This window comes from Staurois parvus, unplaced genomic scaffold (assembly GCF_062004578.1).
Source record: "Staurois parvus isolate SC_StPar_1 unplaced genomic scaffold, SC_StPar_1.0 ptg000017l, whole genome shotgun sequence".
NCBI lineage: Eukaryota > Metazoa > Chordata > Amphibia > Anura > Ranidae > Staurois > Staurois parvus.
Window position 1 is genome coordinate 1,433,920 of NW_028317813.1, and position 25,295 is coordinate 1,459,214.

Here is a 25,295-nt window from a genome sequence, read left to right on the forward strand (position 1 = left end):
CATAACGCTGTCCTTGGAAGAGCAGTTTTTGCACTATTTTCATCTCTGATTTGGAGCATTGGTTATAAGAGCCTGGAGTGATTATTGGGTCTGAGTCAAGCTTGCATTACCTGTCTTCTGGTAAGGTATATCGGTTGACAGGTGCTTTAATAATTAAACCACGGAGGATATTGACCACTTTTTGAGGTTTGGCGTGGCACCAGTTCACATCACAGGAATAATAGCTGACCTTGTAGGGGCAGCAGTGTCCTGGAGCACTGTATATGATTGACTTAGCCTACACTACCTGTTGATTCAGTAAGGTACATGGATTGACAGGAGACACACCGGATTGATTGCACTTTATCATTTTTCATAGTGTGGTGTGACACATACTCACTGTATAGTCACTATTTAGAGTGTGGCGTGGCACATACTCACTGTGTATGAGGAGTGTGGAGTATTAAGTATTGCTTATTAATTTTGGTTAGGGAAAGTATTTATGAATGAATCACAGGGACATGGATTATAATGAACACGCACCTATTATACTTACATTTAAGGATAATGCACTATGTTAAGTTTATTTGTTTCGAGGTATTTTGAATAGAAGAGGACGAATTGGTTTGCTGTACACAAAGTTTTCAAGGAGCACCAAGTACTGGGGACTATATGAAGATCTAAATAAGGCGCATGGACCTCTAATAATAACCAACATATTGAACATTGATTTATATTCACAGGGACTGAAACTGTTATATGTAGGGTGACCGGATACTGTGTATATTATTGCTGACTTCCAGGGTGGATGGATATAATAGACAGTCATAGGGGCTCTTTGTGTAGGGGGGTGTGGTTTAATACACTTATTTATGGCCATACCTGTGCCGTCAGTTCTGTTATATAGTGCTGGAGAAGCTCAGAAGTCTTTTTTTACAGTATGTTTACACTAGAAGTGACGTACCGTCACAGCACTTCCTGTTAGTACAGAGGCCCGGACAGAGGTTAAAGAAGACCTAAATTAAAAAAGTGAATTTTTCCATATTATTGGGATCATCTAGAAATGTTAATTGTGCCTAAGCAGTACTCTGTAAAATCTACCTTTTGCCTTGATTCTTCTTGCAGCATCCCTTACCCCTAAGCAATGGAAGACCCCCAGGACTAGCCCCTCACCTCAGGGCTGAGTCTGTGGGGTCCTTCAAGTGCCACTACCAACACAGTGACATTTTTTCTTTTACCGACACCACCATTGCAGGGATCTTTTTACTGTAAGTGACAACACGGACGTAGGGGCAAAAGGGTAAGCTTTCCTTCCAGTGACATCATCCCACTTGGGGGGGGGGATGGATGGTTTGCCACTTTTGCCTTGGACACTAGATGACCTGGTCCCAGCATTGACCATTGGTGATCATTCTCATCGTAGTTCGTGACAGTTGCTTTACCAATTAATGTGAATGTAATTTTACTGTCATTAGTTTCTTTGCTGTTATATAGATCTTAAAGTGCTTCTAATGACAAATGGTTTATTACCTTAATGCATTTTATGCATTAAAGTGGTTCTAAAGGCAATGTATGCATGAAGGTAAAAACCTGATCTTGGTCCAGCGACATGCACAGGAGCCTCAGCTTTTCCGGATCTCTCCCTGCTCATTGGCTGAAACACAGCAGCGGGAGCCATTGGCTCCTGCTGCTGTCAATCACAGCCTGTGAGGAGAAAGCGGGACCAAGTCCTGCTCTACTGTGTCTTATGGAGGCTTGGGGACGAGCATGTACCAGTGCCCCCATAGCAAACGGCTTGCTATGGGGGCACTGCTCAGGGGGAGGAGCCAGAATCACAGGCGGGGGACCCGAGAAGAGGAGCATCGGGGCTGCTCTGTGCAAAACCACAGAACAGGTAAGTATGACATGTTTGTTATTTTAAAAAGAAAAAAGGCTTTACTATCACTTTAACGTAAAAAAAAACTTCTGGATGCAGCTCCCCCTCAGTCATCCTTATAATTACCTGAACCCCATCTGTGCATGAGAGCTGCAGCTCTCCTGGGTCTTTCTCACCTCATTGGCTCACACAGCAGTGGGATCTGTCAATCACAGTCAGTATACCAATAAGAAGAGAACGGGCGGGGAACAGCTTCGCTCTGTGTGTGAATGGACAATGTCCATTCACAGGAGCGTGGCTTGGGAGCAAGCCTGCTCAAGTGCCCCAATAGCAAGACGTTTGCAATTGGGGGCACTCAAGAAGGGGGAAGGGGCAGAAGCATCAGCTGAAGGAAGAGAAACGGGGCTGCTCTGTGCAAAACCATCGCCAAAGCAGGTAAGTATGACATGTTTGTTTTTGTTTTTTTCAAATTCCAACCTTTAGAATCACTTTAAGGGCCCATTCACGCCACAAAAACTTTATCCAGATCTGTTCCAGATGTGTTTCTGCATGTACATTTTTAATCTGTTTTTGATGCATCCTGGTGTGTGTTTGTTGCATTTTGTATGTGTTTATGTTTGCATTCCAGATTTTTTTTTCTACTGTACTGGGGTGCAGGGCATGATTGATGCATTTGTTATCTATTTTACCGCGTTCCAGTACAGTTCTGTGCAGGAAAAATGCTACATGTTGTACACCCTGGAACTGACTGCACTGGTGTAAGCTATGCCATTGGAACCCATATAACTTACTTTCCATGTGTTTTTGATGCAGGAAAAAAAAGCACTGCACTGCATGTGGTGTGAACAGACCCTGAATCTTGTTCACTGAGTACAAAATTGTAGAAATCAGACAGGAGATTTGTACGATTGTGTTATAAATACAATGCAAACTATCACTCTTTTTGTGTTAAGTCGTTGCATTAGAAATAAAGACAAGGTTTATTTATTTATTTATTTCACGTACTTATATCGCCATCAATTTACGCAGTGCTTTACATACATATATTGTGCATTCACATCAGTCCCTAACCCTCAAGGGGTGTACAATCTAAAGTCCCTAACTCACATTCATACATACACATACTAGGGACAATTTAGACAGGAGCCAATAAACCTACCAGCATGTCTTTGGAGTGTGGGAGGAAATCGGAGTACCCAGAGGAAACCCACGCAGGCACAGGGAGAACATGAAAACTCCAGGCAGGTGGTGCTGTGGTTGACATTTGAACCAACGACCCCAGTACTGCCAGGCCGAAGTGCTAACCATTTAGCCACTGTGCTGCCCAAGGTTGTTGAATAAAGACTGTAGTTATGTCGTATTGAAAAATTTGACAGGTTGGCAAGTCCCATTTTGCCCCTGAGCCGCACTTTATAAAACACATGCCACACTACCTAGCATAATCAGTGTTGTAGGGGAAAAAGAATAATTAGCTGGAAAGTGTAGAGCAATGCAAATGCTGGCCCGAGGATATAAAGGTAACCAGTAGATGCAATGAGGGTGTTCCAGGAGAAGCGCCACACATCCCATGGCTTAATAACGGCTTAATCATGAGCTATGTTAACTAGGCCAGTGGGACACCTTTCTGGAAGCAGAAGAGAGAGCAAAGGCAAAAACCCAGTATACCTGAGTGTGTGACTCTCTGCATTTCCTCCTATATGACTATGTTGGTGATTTGCAATTGGCCACTAAGGTGCTCAGTGCCACCCAGGGGCGGACTGACAACTGATGGGGCCCCCAGGCAATAGGGGATCATGGGGCCCCTGTGTCCTTGCCCAAACTCAAAAAAGCCTATGAAAAAGGTAGCAGGGGCATCTCATGGGGCCCCCTACTGACCCCGGGACCTCGGGCAGTGCCCGAGTTTCCAAATGGTCAGTCCGCCCCTGGTGCCACCACATAGTGGGTAGGAAAAGAGTCCACGGCCCTTAGGTAATTTGTAAATTAGTGTGTACAGAGGGCTTATCCTTCTTGTTCCTGTGGGAAAGGAAAGGCAAGTAAGTGCAGCTGGTTGAGCCACCTTTAAAAGTACTTGTTGATTTACCATGGGTGGGCCTCATGTACACTGGACATTTGTAATGATGCTAGTAAGGACATTTGGCATTTTTTCTGTTAATAAATGACCCTGCATGTTAGCCTATGTGTCCGTGCACACATAGGTGCTTAACCACTTCAATACCGGGCACTTTTACCCCCTTCCTGCCCAGGCCAATTTTCAGCTTTCAGTGTGGTGTCGCACTTTGAATGACAATTGCGCAGTCATGCAACACTGTACCCATAAAAAAAAATTATAATTTTTTTTCACACAAATAGAGCTCTCTTTTGGTGGTATTTAATCACCACTGAGTGTTTTATTTTTTGCTAAATAAACAAAAAAAACCTGAAACTTTTGAAAAAAAACTCCTTTTTCTTCGTTTTTGTTATAAAAGTTTGCAAATAAATAAAATTTCTTCATAAATTTAGGTCAAAATGTATTTAGCTACATTTGGTTAAAATACCCCAAATTAGTGTATATTATTTAGTCTGTAGGAAAGTTATAGAGTCCACAAGCCAAGGAATATATATCTGACAATCGATCAATGAACTACCCCCCAAATCACCCATTTTTGGAAAATAGACAGTCCAAGGTATTTAGTAAGAGGCATGGTGAGTTTTTTGGAGGTTGTAATTTTTTGTTACAGTTTTTTGGAAAATGTAGAAATTAAAAAATTAAAAAACTCACAACTTTGTTTTTTTTGTCACTAGTCCAGTACAGCATGATTATATAACTGGTGTGGCGGTGATCAGAGACACTGACTGGTGACAGTATGTAAAAAAAATTAAAATAATAATTACATTTTTTTTTATTTTCAAAATGTTCTATTATTTTTTATTACATAATTTTTTTAATTTTTTTTACAATTTTTTTTCAGCACACTGTGACCAAAGCAATACAATGTTACCATAGTAACATTGAACTACTGTGAGCAAGTGATCAGGATTTTTTTTTTTCAGATTATGATTGCTAATACCAATGTTTTTCATTGATATTTGCAATCATTGTTACTGAATGAAACTGATTGATTCACTCTTTTGCTGTGATTAGCTGTGACTGTGCAAAACTCATCACATGATACAGATGGGCTGTGATTGGCCCTGTCTGTATGACAAGAAGCCATCCTTTGTATACAATCGATATGTGATCTGCTGTGATTGGTCACAGCGGTCATGTGACACTGGCAACGGGCCGGAGTAGTGATATGTCATTGGCTGTGTCCCGTGGACACAGCTGGTGACAGATCGCGCCGCTGCACGGCCTGCGGCTACGTGAACGGCTGCTTTTGACAGGACATCATATAACATCTAGTCACAACGGCAAGTGTCCTGCCTGCCCTATAGCAGATTGGAAGGTGTTAAAGGCAGAAAAAACCCCCCACTGCCAGGCACCCAGGAGCAGAAAAAAAATGTTTGACACATGTACACTCTAGGCGCGTTTAGCGATTGAGAGTTAATTTCATTTAGTCAGCAGAGTCAACTATTATTCTGGCCAATTAAATGAATTAGCATGTCATGCCTAAATGTGCCTAAATGCATTACATGCATTTACAAGCGTTAAACATTTTTTCTACCAAAACACTGCTGCCAAGAAGAAAGGTGGCTAAGAAAGGTGGCCCAATATCCAGTGTGCATGAGGCGTAAAGGTGAACTTCAGCAAATAAAAAAATGCCACCATGTTCAGTTCCCCCTCCACATCAGCAGACTGTTGATCTTCCCATACCTACCTATGCCCTAATTGGAAGTAAAATCTATCAGGATCCACTAATGCTGTTCAGGAGACACTGTAATGTGCTTAAGTGATTGGCAATAAAATAACAGCTGTGTATTTTTATACTTTAGATACAAAAGTACAACAATCCTAGAAGATTGTATTCACATTTTGTTGTTGGGAAAATGTCAAGGTTTGGCAAAAGGGATGGGGAAGTGAATCCACCGAATTCATTCTGAGGCTTGCACCTTAAAGTTGAACTATACTTACCTTGGCTCCAGTGATGTGATTTCCGGAGCTTCCTGTCAGCTGCTGGCATCTTTGTGTGGCCAGCTTCTGGGTATCAAACTCCGGCCGTTTTTATTGGTGTATTTTTACAGTGAGCTGCACGTGCATGGCTCACTGTACAGGGGCTGAAAGGCAGATACGTAATTAATGCAGAAGAGACAAAGCATGGCAAATCCTGCGTACTGGCCCATTTCTATATCATATCTTAAGTTCCACATGGATTGAAATTCAGTCGGTTTAGCAGGGAATTTTGATCCATGTATGGGCAGGCTGGTTGTACAGAAGTCGATCTACCAAATAACTTCTGTACAACTGCCTTGTCAGAGTTTTCTGATGGCAGCACTGATTAGTGTATACTAAGGGTGGGGAAGGCCCCCCCCCCCACTGTCAGAATACAATACCTCAGTGAATTCCCCCATGGAGTGTGTGGATGGGGGAATTGAGTCATATTTTTTTTGTTCAACCCACTTGTTGAATGAAAAAAAAAAGACTAATATATGGGCTGCCTTAGGTTGGCCATACAGGAAGCATTTTATTTTGTTCAAAAAAATCATCTTATTCCTTCATTCACACATTTGAGGTGGATGGGGGAATTAGATGAGGGAATTACTCCTGTAATGCTATTGTATTCTGTAGGTGGGGAGCCTTATAGCTGGCAGCAGTGATTGTTCAGGAAAAACCTGACAGGCTGCTTGTAAACAAGTCAATCCATAGATCAACTTGTGTAGAACCAGCTAGCCCATACATGGATCGAAATTCAGCCAGTCCCTGCCAAACCAGACAAATTCTGATCCATGATTGGCTGACTTTAGTCCTCTTCTCTCTTTGTTTACATGCTTGTTCCATTCCATTCCATTCCCTCCCTTTCCTTTTTTCCTTCCTTCCTTCCCTCATTCATTCATTCCTTTAAATGACCTTTTCTCCTTTTACTTCTTTTTGTTCTAATGTCCCCCACCCCGTTCTCAACCTACCCCTCCTCTATTTTCCTATCTCCTACTTGATCATTCTCTCTGTATGTTCTTTTACAGCTTCAGAACTGTTCAGGGACTATCACAGGAAGAACTTTAGACAATGGCTGAAGAATCTTCATTGTCAGATCCCTTTCCTGGAAATGAAAGTAGACTAAAGTCTTTACCTCTACACAAAGAGTTTAAATTAAAAAAAAACACACACATATATATATTGAGTTGGCCCACCCTTTTCAGCTATAACAGCTTCAACACGTCTGGGAAGGCTGTCCACAAGGTTTAGGAGTGTGTCTATGGGAATGTTTGACCATTCTTCCAGAAGCGCATTTCTCAGGTCAGGCACTGATGTCGGACGAGAAGGCCTGGCTCACAGTCTCTGTTCTAGTTCATCCCAAAGGTGTTCTATCGAGCTGAGGTCAGGACTCTCTGCAGGCCAGTCAAGTTACTCCACCCCAAACTTGCTCATCCATGTCTTTATGGATCTTGCTTTGTGCACTGGTTTCTCAGTCATGTGGGAACAGTAAGGGGCCATCCCGAAACTGTTCCCACAAAGTTGGGAGCATAAAATTGTTCATAATGTCTTGGTATGCTGACACCTTAAAAGTTCCCTTCACTGGAACTAAGGGGCCAAGCCCAACCCCTGAAAAACAACCCCACACCATACTTTACACTTGGTACAATGCAGTCAAGCAAGTACCGTTCTCCTGGCAACTGCCAAACCCAGACATGTCCATCGGATTGCCAGACAGAGAAGCATGATTTGTCACTCCAGAGAACACGTCTCCACTGCTCTAGAGTCCAGTGATGGCATGCTTTACACCACTGCATCTGGCGCTTTCCATTGCACTTGGTGGTGTAAGGCTTGGATGCCGCTGCTTGGCCATGGAAACCCATTCCATGAAGTTCTCTACACACTGTTGTTGTGCTAATTTGAAGGCCACACTAAGTTTGTAGGTCTTTAGCTATTGACTCTGCAGACAGTTGGCAACTTCTGCACACTGTGCTCTTCAGCATGCACTGACCCCGCTCTGTCATTTTACGTGGCCTACCACTTCTTGGCTGAGTTGATGTTGTTCCCAGTTATTATTATTATACAGAATTTATATATCAACAACAGTTTGCGCAGCGCTTTACAAAACAAAGGTAGACATTACAGTTACAATACAGTTTTGTACAAAAGGAAACAGAGGGCCCTGCTCGTTAGAGCTTACAATCTAGCTTCCACTTTGTTAAAATACCACTAACAGTTGACCGTAGAATATTTAGTAGTAAGGTAATATCACGGTTGGACTTATTTCACAGGTGACAACCTATCACGGTACCACACTTGATTTCACTGAGCTCCTGAGAGCGACCCATTCTTTCACAAATGTTTGTAGAAGCAGTCTGCAAGCCTAGGTGCTTGATTTTATACACCTGTGACCATGGAGGTGATTGGAACACTTGAGTCCAATAATTTGGATGGGTGTCCCTATACGTTTGTCAATATAGTGTGTGTGTATATATATATATATATATATATATATATATATATATATTCCATACATTGCCAGACATGAAGTTATCACATCAATCACAATGCAAATTTAAAGGGTAAGTTCACCTTTTCAAGAAAAATGAAAAGGTCAACTAACGCCAACTATCCTGGCCACCCTTCTGGACCCTGCTGCACTGAATGGCCGTGAAACCCTGTACTGCTGGTGTAGCGGTCCTTACACTGCAATTCACAGTTCTGGAATGAGTATCCATCATAGTGCTTGCAATGTCAAGCGCTCAATGGTTAGCATGGTCGTGCTGAACAAGGAGCGCTTGCCATTGAAAGCACTATGATGGATACTCACTTTGGAGCTGTATATTGCCTTGTACAGTGTGTGGACCACTACACCGTCAACACAGGGCATCACAGCTACTATGTGCATGGGGGTCTGGAGGGTTTGAACTTTATCATGAGAACTTTTCGTCATAGTTGAGACCTGTTCAGCTATAGTTTGAGATAGAATAGCCATACCCAACAGTCTAAATTCAACTTTCTTTTTTAAAAGTTGCTTTTAATTCATCTTAATAAAACAACATACAGTTAAGGGGTAAAAAAAACAGGTTTTCCAAAGACACATATCAAGGAAGCATAAGCCACCTAAACAAATCCAGATAACATTTCCCTTACCATTGTGTTGGCCCATGTCAGGTTGGGACCATGGGGCTTGGAAAGGGAACTTTGGTATTTGAAACTCCCAGAAGTGTGGAATGCTGAAGATTCCAACTATTCAATTCAATTACAAGGAAATTTGTTTAGACAACAGAAGAGAGGAACTGGACACCCAATGCTCCCAGAAGTGTGTTGATGCTGTTTTGGCAAGCTCATCCCTTTAAAGTGTATTTCCACGTTTGCAGTCAAATTTAAGAAAGCCCCACTATGTTTTTTATGTGTTCCCATTCACACAGCATACCTAAAAATATTTGAACAAATATTTCTTATCTTTCAAGTTGTCTTTTTGAAACAGATTTATATAGTACATATAAAGGACTGCAAACTATTCTATTTGTTTTACCATGCAGGTTAGTGTGAACCTTGGTTAAATGTGGTGGCTGCATTTGTTTTCTTTTTTAGGATTTTTTTTTTCCTTTATTTTCACCTGGTTATGCAGGTTAGGGTATTGTAGGGTGTCTTCACTCCACTGGAAACAATGGAGACACCTTTGGACAGCAGCATTGTCAATCTGGGGAGAGGGCAGGGGCGGACTGACAACTCATGGGGCCCCCGGGCAATAGGGGATCATAGGGCCCCTGTGTCCTTGCCCAAACTCAAAAAAGCCTATGAAAAAGGTACCAGGGGCATCTCATGGGGCCCCCTACTGACCCCGGGCCCTCGGGCAGTGCCCGAGTTTCCAAATGGTCAGTCCGCCCCTGGGAGAGGGTACTGTAGATGCTCTGGCCTTGACTAACAAATTAAAGTGATACTAAACAGAGAAGTGTTAATTGCCATAACTCATTCACATAAGATATATATATCATTACATTGTATTCTGTTTTTGTTTTTTTAAATCCTCTAAGTACCTTATTCCTGCAGCGCTGTTGTGTGGTCACATGATCTTTCCCTGTTCTTTGGCATCTGCAGAGAAAGATAACTCAGAGGAGCTTCTATTACTACAGTTCGAGTCTGTATCTGGCCAGCCCTGATTGGTGCTGTACCAATCACGTGACAAAAAAAAATGCTTCAGAAGAGCAATTCAATGAAATATAAATATAAAAAAACAGTTTTACAGCTTCCAATAAATCTTTATTGAACATCAAATGTGGATTTTTGTGTGCATTATTATGGTGTAGGTGGAGTCAAAGATTATTTACACTGGCATTTATTTTCTTCAGATTGCATCTGCATTCAAGCGTCTTTTTTTCACTTTTTAGGTATTAGCAATCACTTTTGATATGTTTAATACTGATTTATATTAAACCTATTATTTTTTGTACATTTCTTAGTGAATGTAATCAGCGTACTATACCCTGCCCCCATAGTGTTTAGCAATGGGAGTACATGGAGGAAGGAAGGAGGGGTGTGACATTTACCACTGTGTACACACCCACATGTGTGACTCTTTAGTCATATGGACTGCACAGATAAGAAAAAGGAGAAAATGAAGAGTTTAAAAGGGAACTGAAACTGGAGCATTATCAGTAGAGGTCAACAGCTGGTCTACACAATCTCAGACTCCAATGGGGACACAGGGAAGATGGGAGAGACAGCGGAAGGCAGGATCAATTAGGTGTATTTCACTCCACACAAAATGAATGCTTTAGTAGTGGCATTGTGAGTATGCACACTCTTATGTAACATGTAATGAGAGTTTTTCACAGCCTGAGTTTAATGACACTTTAAAATAACAAGTCTGCCTGAAGTAAGGAAGTGGGTGGAGTCTGTAGACAAAAGCAGACTGTCTATTGGCTATGGAACTGCCCACAGCCTGCTGTCAATCGCAGGGGGAGTGGAGCTGATGGGGAACTAGGGTCTCTCAGGCTCCGCCCATCCAGCTACAAAACTCACTGCCTACTGCATTGTCTTTGTGAGGTCTGTGAGGGAGCTCAGGTGCACTGAAGATGCAGCATCCATACGCAATTCTTGGTTCTAAAGGCTCAAGGTTTTTTACCTTCATGCATTCTATGCATGAAGGTAAAAAAAGCCTTCTGGGTGCAGCAGCCCCCCCAACACTTACCTGAGCCCCATTCCAATCCAGCGGTATCTATGAGAGCCTTGGTTCTCCAGGGACTCTCACTCCTGATTGGCTGAGGCAGCAGCGGGAGCCATTGGCAAGTGCTAATCACAGTCAGTGAGCCAATCAGGAGAGGGAGGGGGTGGAGCCGAGCAGTGGCTCTATGTGTGAATGGGTATGCAGAGCCGCGGCTCAGGAGCGTGCCTGCTCGGGTGCCCCCATAGCCAGCTGCTTGCTATGGGGGCACCAGACAGAAGGAAGGGACCAGGAGTGCTGGCAGGGGCAAAACCACTACACACAGCAGGTAAGTATAAACATGTTTGTATTGAAAAAAAACAAACAAGCCTTTAATATCACTTTAACCACTTGCCAACTGCGCTATAGCCCGAATGATGGCTACAGCGTGGTTGTCCAGTTCTGGGAGAGCATCATATGACGTCCTCCTGCGAGCCCCCAGGGGTGCGCACCCAGTGATCTCCATGATTGCTGTGTCCTACGGACACAGCTGATCATGTGATGTGGTAAAAGACCAATCACAGTGGCCTTTTACCACATGATCAGCTGTGTCCAAAGACACAGCAGATCACCGGGTAAATGCAGTTGCCGGTTATCGGCTGTCACAGCCTAAGGAAAGTACTGCTGTTAACCGGCAATTGTTGGAGGCGGATCGGCACTGATGATCAGTGCCCTGCAGTGCCACCCACCTGTGCCCAGCAGTGCCGCCCACAAGTGCCAAGCTGTGCCACCCACCTGTGCCCATCAGTGCCATCCACCAGTGTCACCCACCAGTGCCCATCAGTGCCACCCACTTGTGCTCAGCAGTGCCCCCCATCAGTGCCACTTATCAGTGCTGCCCAGCAGTAGCACCCAGCAGTGCCGCCAGTCAGTGCCCATCAATGCTGCCTATCTGTGCTGCCTATAAGTGCCCATCAGTGCCGCCTATCAATACCCATCAGTACTGCTATCAGTGCCCATCAGTGCTGCCCATCAATCTAGCCTCAATAACGCACATCAGTGAAGGAGAAAAATTACCTGTTTGCAAAATGTTATAATAGAAACAAAGAAAAACTTTTTTTTTTTTGTTTATAGCACAAAAAATAAAACACCCATCGTAAATACAACTAAAAGAAATCTCTTTGTGTGAAAAAAAAATTATAAAAATTTCATATGGGTACAATGTTGCATGACCACGCAATTGTCACTCGACCTGCGACAGGGCTGAAAGCTGGAAATTGCCTGGGCAGGAGGGGGTATAAGTGCCCTGTAGGAAAGTTGATAAAGTGTATTTATTTTAAATTGTGTTTGAAAAAACTGCTGAGCAAATACCGTTTGACATAAAAAACTGCATTTTATTCTCTAGGGCCTCTGTTTAAAAATATATAATGTCTGGGGGTTCTCAGTAATTTTCTAGCAAAAAAATCATTTTTCCATGTAGGAGAGGAATGTCAGAACAGGCTTGGGGCTGAATTGGTTCTGTTATGTCCATCATAGATACAACTGCCTGCCCTTCCCTTTGCTGGAGGTATTCAGCAGATACACGAACAATGACTACACATAATAGAACATGGAAGCCATCAGTTGTCCTGCAGCCAAGGACAAATATTGACACTGACCTGCCCTCTGTAAGGACTTTCCGGAGCTCTTGACTATTGAGCCCCCCCTTAATGTGAGCTCCGCCTACACTCGGCACAGTGACTACGCTCACCCCCCGCCCATAAATAAAGGTATCCCCGCCTATTGGCACGATCATTCTCCCTTCACGTGCTTTCTACGGCGGATAACCCGTCCGTCTACCAATCGGATCAAGCTGTGACCGGCATGGGGGCGGAGCGAGGCGAGCTTTAGGTAGCTTTGTGGCTCGCGATAGGGTGGGAGTTGCCAGGGTAGGACTGGGTGGAACCAGTAAGATTGTGGGTGGGGAAGGCGGTGGGCGGAGACACGTCTTCAGGGCCCTTCAGTGCTAATCGGAAGCGTCTTCATTCCAGCGCTGGCAGCGCCGTGTCCAGGCCTCAGGTACCTGTGGTGTGTGTGCATAGGAGGAATGTGTGGGGGAGGGGAGTTGGGATGGCCGGTTTCTTGTCTTTCTGATTCTTGTCTCTTCTATCCCGGTGTGCTGATCATAGTGGGGCACGTGGTGGGGGAGACCCTTCATTGTGTGTGACTCATGACAGCTGGACTGACATTCCATTCTGTACATAGTGTCCATGTGTCCTTATTAGAACGCATTCTGACCCCGCCTTCCTCCAGGGACACGCCTCCAGCAGATGTCCCCTCAGTACATGGACTCCCCCTGGGGAGTCACCAGTGTCCTCTGTCAGTGCTGGCCATGAGGCTGGCCTCCCATTCTGGTTATAGTAGGTGAACAGCCAGCCACTAAAATCCCACATCAGCTTTAATCCCTTCTTGTCATCTCAGAAGATGACTTCATTAATGTAACACCTGCCAGAAAGGTCAAGTCTTCCTATGGGGCAGGGGCGGACTGACCTTTTGGAATCTCAGGCACTGCCCGAGGGCCCGGGGTCAGTAGGGGGCCCCATTAGATGCCCCTGGTACCTTTTTCATAGGCTTTTCTGAGTTAGGGCAAGGAAACGGGGGCCCCGTGATCCCCTATTGCCTGGGGGCCCCATGAGTTGTCAGTCCGCCCCTGTTATGGGGTGACAACTGTCTCCTAATCTTACCCCTGTGTTGTCACCCTGTCACATGCTCCCCTGGCATGGATTAGTCCCAGGATGTTACTATCAGTGAAGCCAGCACAGAGCAATGATGTGCAGCTGGTGGAGTGAGTGTGAATAGACAGGAAGTGGCGGCAAGAGGCTGGAGGAGAGCAGAGGTCATGCTTTCATCATTTGCTGCATTTTGTTTTAAAAATAACAAATGCCTTAGTATTTAAGGTTTAATGTTGATAAATGTAAGGTTATGCACTTGGGGGCTAAGAATATGCATGCATCATACATACTAGGGGGAGTACAACTGGGGGAATCAATGGTGAAGGATCTGGGGGTTCTGGTAGATCACAAGTTTAATAATGGCATGCAATGCTAAGCTGTGGTTTCTAAAGCGAGCAAAATCCTCTCTTGTATTAAGAGGTATAGACTCCAGAGAGAGAGAGAGATCATATTACCCCTGTACAAATCATTAGTAAGACATCATCTGGGAATATGAAGTTCAGTTTTGGGCACCAATTCACAAAAAGAACATTGGGGAACTGGAGAAAGTACAGAGAAGGGCAACTAAACTGATAAGAGGCATGGAGGAGACCAGCTATGAGGAAAGATTAGAGGAACTGAATTTATTCTCTCTTGAGAAGAGGAGATTAAGGGGGGATATGATCAACATGTATAAATACATCAGTGGTTCATATAGTGAACTCGGTGTAGCGCTATTCACCCTGAGGTCATCGCAGAGCACAAGGGGGGACTCTTTACTCACTCTGGAGGAAAAGAAATTTAATCTCCAAACATGGAAAGGTTTCTTCACAGTGAGAGTTGTGAAAATGTGGAATAGACTCCCTCAAGAGTTGGTTCTGGCCAGCTCAGTGGATTGCTTTAAAAAAGGCCTGGATTATTTCTTGGATACACAGAATATAACTGGATACTAACATTTATAGGTAAAGTTGATCCAGGGAATATCCGATTGCCTCTTAGGGGATCAGGAAGGAATTTTTCCCCCTGCAGGAGCAAATTGGATCATGCTTTGCTGGGTTTCTTTGCCTTCCTCTGGATCAACTGTCGGTGTAGGATTATAACTTTTTTTTTTTTTTATGGTTGAACTGGATGGACTTTTGTCATTTTTCAGCCAGACTAACTATGTGTTGCTCAGTTAGGAGTTTTAGGGTTTTTTTTGTGATACTAACAGTTACTTTTTTTTTTTTGTTTGTAAAGATATTATCTTTACCTGTTTGGTGCAGCCATATTACACAGTGCAGTCCTTAAACTTCCTCTTTGGTGGTCTCCCCTCCTCCTTCCTGCAAGGAGCCCCCTTAGCAAGCTGTCGTTGTGTGCTAGGGTGACACCCATGTGTTTGCATGCTCCCAATTTGGGCTGTGTGTGACCATAGACGCACGCAGTGCCAGTAAGCCTCCCCTCCTCACAGGAGTTCAACTGACAGCAGAAGGAGCCTATGACTGCCACTGCTCTGTGTCCCCTGTGAGACCAGGAAGAAAGGAGAGCAGTGCTGCAGCTGGGCCAGTGCTGGATCAGTCGGAGGGGTCAGGTAAGTGTAGGGATGGGGGGGGGATAATGTAGGATAAGTAGTGAGAAGCCTTTCACTGTAATGCAGAAAATGCATTAAGATTTTTTTTTTTTATTCTTACCACAGAGCTTGACAGATCACAGGTCACCATGGCAACATAGAAATTGTCTGGGTTCACACACTGCCTCCCATATACTTTGGGGGACGGTGAGAACTCCTCCCAATCACAATCCTATATGAACACTTATCTCCGCATGCCTCTCTACCAGGGGCAGACTGATCATTTGGAAACTCAGGCACTGCCCTGGGTCAGTAGGGGGCCCCATGCGATGCCCCTGGTACCTTTTTCATAGGCTTTTTTGAGTTAGGGCAAGGACACAGGGGCCCCATGATCCCCTATTGCCCGGGGGCCCCATGAGTTGTCAGTCCGCCCCTGCTCTCTACTCTGTCACTTGCCAGTCTGGAATGCACCGTTACAGACTCGCACACGACCCTTTTCATAATGGCACTCAGACCGCAATGCATGTGGATCGCGTCTGTGTGAACTACCTCAGTAGGAACACAAAATATCTAGCCTGTCATGTGAATCTGTGAGTTTCAAAACAAATCCAGAATCGCATATGTGAACAGGGCAGCTCCATTCACACCTGGGTGTTTTGTGATCGCAGCAGAATCGCTGTGATCGCAAAATGCATTTTCAGGTGCTATAATTTTTAATGATGCCTAAAACGTGGTTTTGCCTTGATTGTCACAAGACAAATTTCATCACGTGAAATCCCGGGGGCTGAAAACCCACGCTACACAAAATAAAAAGCTGGCCCCTAATTTTTTAGCTGGATTCAAAGCAAGTTTGCCAAGCCCTGTCTTACCGTTGTACTTCATTTTACAACTTTCAGTGCTGCTGGCTCCTGCTTTCTCAGTACTTCCCTGAATGTCTGGGCTTCATAGGAAAGAGCGAACACTTAACAGTGAAGTCTCCAGCCAGTCTGTTAGCTTGAAGGAGGAGCTGGGAAGTGCTTGCCATCCTAGTGTATGGGGCTGAGGCTGTGTGCTTCTATTGATGCACAGTGTAGGAAGACACAGCTCTAGTTCCTGCATGCAAGGGTGGATTCATTGGATGCTACAAGAGAAAGGAGCGACTATGAAATGGGAAACCTTGGGCTGTGGTCATGGCACCAGCTTGGCAAAGATTGAGCCCTGGTTCACACTGATGCGGTGCGGAATTCGCAGCATTTTCAGTGCAAATTCCACATCAGAATCACACCCAGTTCATGTGAACCACTGCGGGTGTGTATGTTAAATTAACACCCCGAAAGCCATCCGCAAAACACTGTGCGATATGCAGAATCGGATCGCATAGGTGTGAATACCCATGCGAAAAAAGGGTCCTGCACGTTTCTGGTGCGGTGTGATTGGAGCCATACAAAATGTATAGCTCCAATTGTACCGCACACAAATCGCAGAGGAATGTGGTGCGAATCGCATGTGATATACCGCACTGCATATATGTGAACCCAGGCTCAGAGATAAAGAAGCTGCATACTCAGTAAAGCAAGGTATAAGTGTGTGTGTTGTTTTGGTTTTTTGCTGTTTTGTTTGTTTTTTGCCAGGTGAAGGGGGGAGATCCCCATATTGACACAAATGATGTGGATGCAAGGATCTCTCCTACTGTTCTGTTGTATTCTGACCGTGGGGGCCACCCCAGACTTAACCTAGACTTACATGTGCACAAAGATGTTGCAGACATTAAGGAGAGTCAAGTGATGCCCAGCTCGTTTCATTGTAGTTTTTATATATTGGAGAAGACCTTTCTTGCAGTGTTCTTTACATGTATTTGTTAATACAGTGTCATCAGTTTTTAAATGTTTCTCGCCATCTGTTACTTGCTTCTGTAAATGTGTTAAATGAGGCAAGACTGTAACTGTAATAAAACCCTGCACTTTCAGTTTAAAACACCATGTACTGCTTAAAACAAATAAATCAGAGGTTTCCTGCTTGTGGTTTTTTTTTTTTTTTTTTTTTTTATCTCCAGTGTAATACTACCTAACAGGACATTCTGTTCTCCTCACCCATAATAAGGGTTTAACTCATTCCGGTGTTTTGATTCTTGAGTTCTCCCTTCCCTGATGATAGGCTTTAAGGGCTTATGCATACTAGTGTCATTGTGTACAGTGAGGGGAGGTGCAATGCGATGTTACAACTGTTTTGTGTGTTTTTTGTTTTTTTTTTTAATAAACTTTTTTAGAAGTATCGCACTTCATTCGTTCAAGACTGCAGTGACATACGTTGGCGCAGACATGCTACATTTTTATTCCACGCACATTATGGTGTGAATATGGCAGACATTTTTTTTATTTAATTTTTTTTTTGTCCTTTGCTTTGAACCTTTTATTCTGTGCAGCTCAACAGATTTGGTGTGAACAAGCCCATACTAAACAAGTGCTCATTTGTCAATTTTGTAATGTCTCATGGGAAATGTAGTTCCACAACAGCTAGAGAGCCGCAGGTTGCCTACCCCTGGTAGGGGACTGCAATAAATAATTTTACTTGTCTGATCCTAGTAGCTGGCATTTTTCTCTTTTCCCCTACGCTGTGACAGTGGACTGTCCTTTGACGTTCTCACAGCTAGTGCAGCGTTATGCACTCTAAATTGTATAAACAATGACCAGAGAACTTTGGGATTTTTGAGGTGCATAACAAAACTCAATAAAAAATTAATTCATTTTTAAAAGCAATTACAATGGCTTCACGATCACATGCAGCTTGATTGTTTTAGCGCTATGTGGATGTATGATCCCAACATGTTTCGCCTATCCTGGGCTTCTTCAGGGATAAAGTATCTGCTAACCGTTCCTTTTTATTTGGCTGCCAGTAATCTTCTTTGAAAGAAGATGTGGATGTTTGGCTAGAATGTGAACTCTAACATCTTCTTTTCAAGATTATCGGTAGCTGAATAAAAGGGATTGTTAGTGGATACTTTAACCCCTGAAGAAGCCCAGGATGAGCGAAACACGTTGGAATCGTACATCCACATACCGTCAAAACAGTCAAGCTGCATGTCATCGTGGACTTTTTCACTGGCGTTTCTTTATCTGCACATTATCTTTTCAATTTTTGTTCCACTATGGATCACTTAGTGGATCAGCTCACTTTATGAGCTGTGAAAGAATGGCTTGTTGTATTCACTGAACTGCACCGGTGGCATTCATTAGTCACTTAAAAGTTTTGTATTAGTCATTTTGTACATTGTTTATTTCATCCATTTTTGGGATAAGACAGGGAGTAGTGTAGTGTTGGGGTAGCACTGCACCAATTCACATTATATTTTGCACATTATCCATTTGGTGAAACCATTGTAATTGCTTTTTAAAATTAATGAATTTTTAATGACATTAATAAAATATTGACTTTTAATTAATTGAGTTTTGTTATGCACCTTTTAAAAATCCCAAAGTTTTCTGGTCATTGTTTATGTATACGGGGATGTGGTACAACCACTCGTCATAACCTATTATGGCTCTAAATTGTACTTTTATGTCAGAGGACCTGCAAATGCCATAGGTAGAAGAGAATGCAGGGACTGGTCTGTCAGCGTGGAGGGAGCCTGCAGGAGCAGAGGATCAGGTAAGCCCTGGTTCACACTGTGCGGGCTGGTTGCAGGTGCGGGAATTGCATCTGTTCCTGCACCGGCAACCAAGTTGTGCTGTTCTTATGAGACATGCGAGGTTGCCATTCACTCTGAATAGCACCCTCATGCATCTCGGCCTGCAGTGTGTTTGCGATGGTGGGAACCGCAGGGAAATCGCATTGTCAAAAAGATCCTGCGGCTGCTTTTTTTTTCACAGAAAATGTATGCATGGCAGCCCATTAAAATGAAGTGTGACTTAAGTGGCCTTTCTTGGTTCCCTAGGAATACTAGTTTCTAAACATTGCAGTGCAGGGGCAGCCCCACTGCAAGGAAAGTGTTTTTTTTTTTTTTTTTTTTTTTGTGTTTTTCCCGGAGTTCAGCTTTAAGAGATAGAGATGTATGTATATATAAATAAAAAAAAATATGGCTTTGCTTAAGAGAATAATATTTGAGGAGTGCCTTGGGTGGACTTTAAAGCTGGTACTTTATGCTGCAAATCCACACTGTGGTGTGAAGTGTAGCAGAGAATTATTAGTTCTTGTGCCTGGACTGAGTTCATTGGGTTCAGAGCTCCGCATTTAGCCAGCAATGTGTGTTCTCCTATTTCACTCTGTATATACTGTATTGAGTGTTTTTTATTGCTTATGCTCATTCACACCATATCTCATGATCTACATTGATGAAGCCAGGCTCAATGCAAGAGCACATAGAAAACCATTGTTACATTGCAAAAAATGCAGCATGTCTGCATTGCACTACACCACATGTAATGACACATTGTATTACCCTTACATAATGCACACATTCTGGAGTTTAGGGATGAGCTTAGCTATGTCTGGATACTGGTCTGAACCTGCCTGGGCTATCCCCAGGGATGTTGAATTCATATCGCCCGGAACATTTAGTTCCGGGCGCCCAGCAGGTAGTTTAATTTTTATTTATGTTTTACCTTTAGCTCACCTGTCAGGTGGAAGCATGCCGCCGATTGCTGCCACACTGCCAGCCTCCGCGTGAACCTTTCACCCCCCCCCCCACTGCCATCACCTAGAGGGGAGGGAGGAGAGCGGGCATGTCCGCTCCCCCTTCCCTTCTTGTTCTGACCTGGAAATGACGTTATGATGTCACTTCCGGGTCCACGTTGAAAGATTTCCCTGCCATTGAGGCCGGTAAAGAATGTAATGCTGTGCAATGTGCCCTGCATTATGTTCAGTGGAGACATTGGGGGTTTTTTAGACCTTGGTTGTCTCAATAAAGAGAACCTGTCACCAAAAATATCACATGGGGGAAAAAAAATTTTAATTGTAAAAAAAATAAGTTACACCCAAGCACATAACATTCCCCCACTCCCAGCTCTTGACGATTGCAGTGATACCATTTATGTGTGTGTTTGTTGTTTTGCTCCCGTAGTACAGCCCAGAAACAATAGTGCGCATTTTGTTTTTGTCCCTCCCCCCCTTTTTTTTTTTTTTTTTTTTTTTTTTTAAATCTTGACCTTTGACCGACACAATAACCCTGGCATGGCACTGAACTAGATTAAACCTTGATCTAAGTATTTTTTTTTCTTTATTTTTTTAATATTTTGTTTCTTTTTGTTTTTTTTTTCTTCTTTCTAGGCCAGGAGTTAAAGAGATAGTGTATCTCTCTCTTCTCCATTCATAGAGAGACCAAAAAAAACACAAAGGGGCTGGGCTGCAGTGACTGATCACTGTGATAGCCAATCAGAGGCTATCACAGTGATCATGTGACCCGGAATCAGGAGTCCTGGGTCCCGATCGTTAGAACAGGACCCGGGGCTCTCAGTGACACTGCGGTCTTTGTGCTGGGAGTTCGCAGTGTAGCATGCTCCCAGCCCAAAGACAGGTACGCAAATATGCGGCCCCACGTAAAAAAAGCCCAGTTCCGTGAAGCCGTATATTTGTGTGACGTCGTTTCAAGGGGTTAAACTTATGCAAAAACGTCTGACAGCGAAAAGGGATAAGCCGGACACTCCCCTTTCCTAACGAACAGCCAATTGGTGCTCATTACACTGCAAGGTCTCTCCCCTCCCTGCTAGTCCCTGGGGGCGGGGCTAGAGGCAGGGAGGAGGAGAATATAAACCGCATAATGTTAAAATTATTACACGTTTAAGTTGCCATAAAGCCCCTTTTGTTTTTAAAAGCCCCAAGGCCTTCCTAAAATCACCTCAGATTTAGATACAGTTTTGGTTAAAATGTATTTATTTTTTTTTCATAAGGACAAGTAGATTGGGGCCCTGATTTAGTCCCTGGACAAGTAGTTTTTTTTCAAAAATTTCCACACCTCTGTATCTCACGAGGAAGATGTCACTATGGACTGCCAATCATAAGCAGGTAAGGCGTTACCAGCCTGCAGCCACATGGGGCATGACTTGGCTGCTTATGATTGGTGGTCCAGTGACAACCTTTCTGGTGGGATGGCTCAGGTAGATTCAGATTTGAGCACACCTGATCTCTTCCTTGCTGTTAATGAGCCCTTTAGGTTTCTCAGCCAAAAACTTTCACTTTGTCACTTAATTGTGTCACATCCTGCTGTTATCAGGCCACAAACTAATGCCTAGTACACACAATCAGAAAATCAGAACCCCACTTTCAAAGTGTTCGTCTGATAATCTGATCGTTCGTACTCCGCTTTCAATCGCCAATCATGACAGTTCATGTGAAAATATCCGAAGGGACAAACCCGAAAACTTTTCTCATCCGATAATAGAACAAACGATTTTTGTTTAATCAGTACAGCATTTGTTTGAAAAAAAATCGAGCGACCAAGACGGCGCATGCTCCGAAATGAATACATTACAGTACTAGGGTCGCCGGTTCAAATCCCAACCATGGCACCACCTGCCTGGAGTTTGCATGTTCTCCCTGTGCCCGCGTGGGTTTCCTCCGGGTACTCTGGTTTCCTCCCACACTCCAAAGACATGCAGGTAGATTAATTGGCTCCTGTCTAAATTGGCCCTAATATGTGCATGTATAAATCTAAGTTAGGGACCTTAGATTGTACACCCCTTGAGGGTTAGGGACTGATGTGAATGTAATATATGTGTATATATATATGTATATGTGTGTGTAAAGCGCTGCGTAAATTGATGGCGCTATATAAGTACCTGATATAAATAAATCACTTCCAACGTTGAATTCTGTCTGAGTATTTTTGGTGGCTTTAGTAACCTATTGGTTTTTATATGAGACTACCATGCAAATAAAATGTCTGATCGTTTGATTATTCTCATGTGTATGAGGCTTTGTTTTACAGCCAAAAACATTCACCTTTATTTTATTTTTTTTTGTCCCACACCCTGCTGTTATCAGGCCACAAACTAAAATATAACCTAAAGCAGGCATTAAAAGTTCTTGTTTCTTCCAATATACTGCACCCTTGTAATTAACAACATATCTGTCCACTAGAACAAGCTTGCTGCTGTTAAATCTTGGAGAACAGGACATTCCATCTGGATCCTGGGCACATTTCATGCTGTGACCTTGCTGGAGGATGGTGACATTCCCCTTTTATGTCTGCGTGCTTTGCATCAGCTGATGCAGCGTGAGTTATTGCATCTTGCTGTACATTCAGCACACTCACTCCTCATGGAGACTAGGCTTCAATTCCCTGGTACTTCCTGGCATTTGATGTCCTGCTTCACTACCTTTTATTCTCCTCCAAATGAGAACCCTCTCTGGCATCAAGGGCTAATCGTGCGATTTCCTTCTCTAGTGCATTTAAACTGCTTGTACAAAAAGTTGAACCGCTTGTTAATTTGTAACTAGTGAGAGAACTGAAGTTTATTGAAAGTTCATTCTTCAAAGAAGTGCGCAGACTTGTCAGCCAGCAAAGTCACCTAACTGAAAAGGGAGTGTTTTAACACGCGGCCCTGGCTGAACATAGCTCTACTGTAGGTCTACAGCTGGCTGTGCACTGATCGATTTTTGGTCAGTTCAGTAGGGGCCAGCTGAATTCCCATCAATGTGTGGCTGTCCCTGCTCCTACAGTAATATATCATTTGATCATAGTTCTGATAAAGGGCATGTCGGAAAAATGTTTCTTGTTCAGTGGAAATTTTTCTTTGTTCAGCAGTTGTAGCCAATCGGCTGCAGTTGCTGATCAGTGTATTCTGACAGCAGTGGGTGCCACTGTCAGCATACAATGTCTGGTGAGGGGAAGGTCAGTTCTTCTATCGACTCTGTTTTAATGGATGGATGAATCTGGTAGTGTGTGTTGTGTGTGGGGTTTTTTTTTTTGTTTTTTCATTCAGCACACTGACTAACTTATGCCTGGCTCACACCTAGGGTTTTTTTTTTTTTTTTACAGAAACGCACTACAGTCCATTTAACATGATTTGCTATGAAACACGTTCACATCTATGCATTTTGCAGCCGCTGCATTTTTTGAAAGGGTCAGGGACATTTTTAAACTCAACAGAGTGTTTTTGGTTCAATAGACTTCAATGGACACAGTGTTTTTGATGCGTTGTTTGCTTTTGGTGTTTTTTTCTTTTTTGTTTTTTTTGCCAAAAGGTAAGCATTGAATTTGATGCAAATTCGGATGGGTGTGACTGATGCATATTATTTTTTTTTTTATTTTTTTTTTTTATTATGATTATTTCTAATTGGAAAGTATGACAGTTCTGTCCATATAGTGCGACTTTACACTCTCAGGCACTCAAGTAGTGTGTGTGTGTGTGTATTCTCCATATTGTACACCATGCAAAATTTTGTTGGCACCAGGGGAGCTGAACATGGCTTGCTATACAAGTGAATGGATATATGTGGCCATGCACTTTTACCCATGCATGCATGTCTGACATATTCTCAGAATGTGAAAATTCCACATTTAGAAGATCTCTTTGACATGCAACCATGGGTAACACAGATGTAAAAGAAGTTTACTAGAGCATGGTGGCACACAGCCATTCACTTGTTTGGAAGGCTGTAGACGGCACATGTGTGGTTCCTTGGGTGCCAGAAAGCATCGGGAAATCACATGAGGTATATGATTTGTCTATAGTCCCGTGTACATGAACCCTGAAACAGCTTCTTTAGGTAGTTTGTAATTTAGTATGTACTTAGGGGCAGTCCTATTTGTACATTAGGTATCCTGCTTGGTAGTATACAGTGATTGTGCTTTTACTGGTTCTCTTGCTGCTTCTGTGAGATCTTCTCTTTGCTGTGGTTGATCAGAGATGCTGTAAAATGCAGCCAGTCACTGAAGAGTCTACAGGTCTGCATATGTAACATATTACTGAAAACTGGCATAATAAGCACCTAAAAGTTGCAATAGGTTATTTTGAAACAAACGTTTTAATCATTGTTTCCAGTGAGATGTTGCTACAGTTTTCCACTAATAGGGTTCTCTGCACACATTTTTTCCAACATTGCTTACATGTAAAGTACCTGTTTTACGAGGCCTGGATTATTCTCTAGGTCAGTGATGGCGAACCTTTTAGAGACCGAGTACCCAAACTGCAACCCAAAACCCACTTATTTTTTGCAAAGTGCCAACACTGCAATTAAACCTGAATACTTAGGTTTTAGTTTAGAAAAAACAACCCATACATGAACATCTTTTGTCTTAAAAGAAAAAAACAATAGTGGCTTCCACTGAGCACCGGCACGAGGGGGTCAAAGTTCCACTGAGCACCGGCACATGACGTGCATTCTGTACTGAAGGTGCCAAAACTGCGTTCCCGTGTTCCCGCTGGGAAAAAAAAACCCTGATTGGCCATAATGTGATATTTGCCTGATTTCAATCCACTTCTGTATGAGTTACAAATGTCAGACCTGGAGAGAGAATGGCCTAAAAACATGTTTGTGCCCCCATTTGCACAGGCTGAATAGCTCTCAATGTTTTATAAATATACACCTGTGTTGTCTCTCATTGTAATGCTAGAGCCTTCATGGTTCACACCTTTTTAATGCAAGGGACTGTTTACTGTTGCTTGTGTGTTTTTGTTTTGGTTTGTTTGTTTTTGTTTATTTTAGTAACAAGTACCCTACATGCACACAATTGCACAAGGGTGATCTCTGGTGAGAATCCGATTCTGGCCAGTGGTACCATGCCCTGCCTGCATACTGTGTGTGAACACATCATGGACAAGTGTCAGATTTTTATTCTGTACAAAACAATGGCTGGCACCGCTTCTGCTGTCCAGATAAGTAGTTATGTGCAAGGAAAGCCTTCGATTGACCTTGGGCACAGATGGTCCATCCAGAGTCGGCATTTTCTGCAGTTCCGGCTGCACACAAACTGACTGCAGCTGATTGGCCTGTTTATATGTGCCTATAGCACAGCGTGTTGCTGCGTCCAAAGACTGTTTAGGATTCTTTCACACTGATGCATTTTTGATGCGTTTCCATTGACTTACAAT

The 25,295-nt window shown here is 43.2% G+C and overlaps 1 protein-coding gene and 1 long non-coding RNA gene across 2 annotated transcripts in view; one reads left to right on the top strand and one right to left on the bottom strand.

Moving 5' to 3' along the window:
• Positions 1 to 9,001: 9,001 nt before the first annotated feature.
• LOC149473229 (uncharacterized) lies at positions 9,002 to 12,777 on the bottom strand. Its single transcript, XR_016313324.1, has 3 exons — positions 12,711 to 12,777; positions 9,947 to 10,001; positions 9,002 to 9,152 (listed from the first exon to the last, which is right to left on the bottom strand). It is a non-coding gene; the product is annotated as an uncharacterized LOC149473229 (long non-coding RNA).
• Positions 12,778 to 13,028: 251 nt separating this feature from the next.
• The window catches only part of SLC25A30 (solute carrier family 25 member 30), a 43,307-nt gene continuing 31,040 nt past the window's right edge, over positions 13,029 to 25,295 (top strand). Inside the window, exon 1 of the mRNA XM_089678779.1 lies at positions 13,029 to 13,110. The gene's annotated coding sequence lies outside the window, so the exon portion shown is untranslated. The remainder of the gene's footprint in view (positions 13,111 to 25,295) is intronic.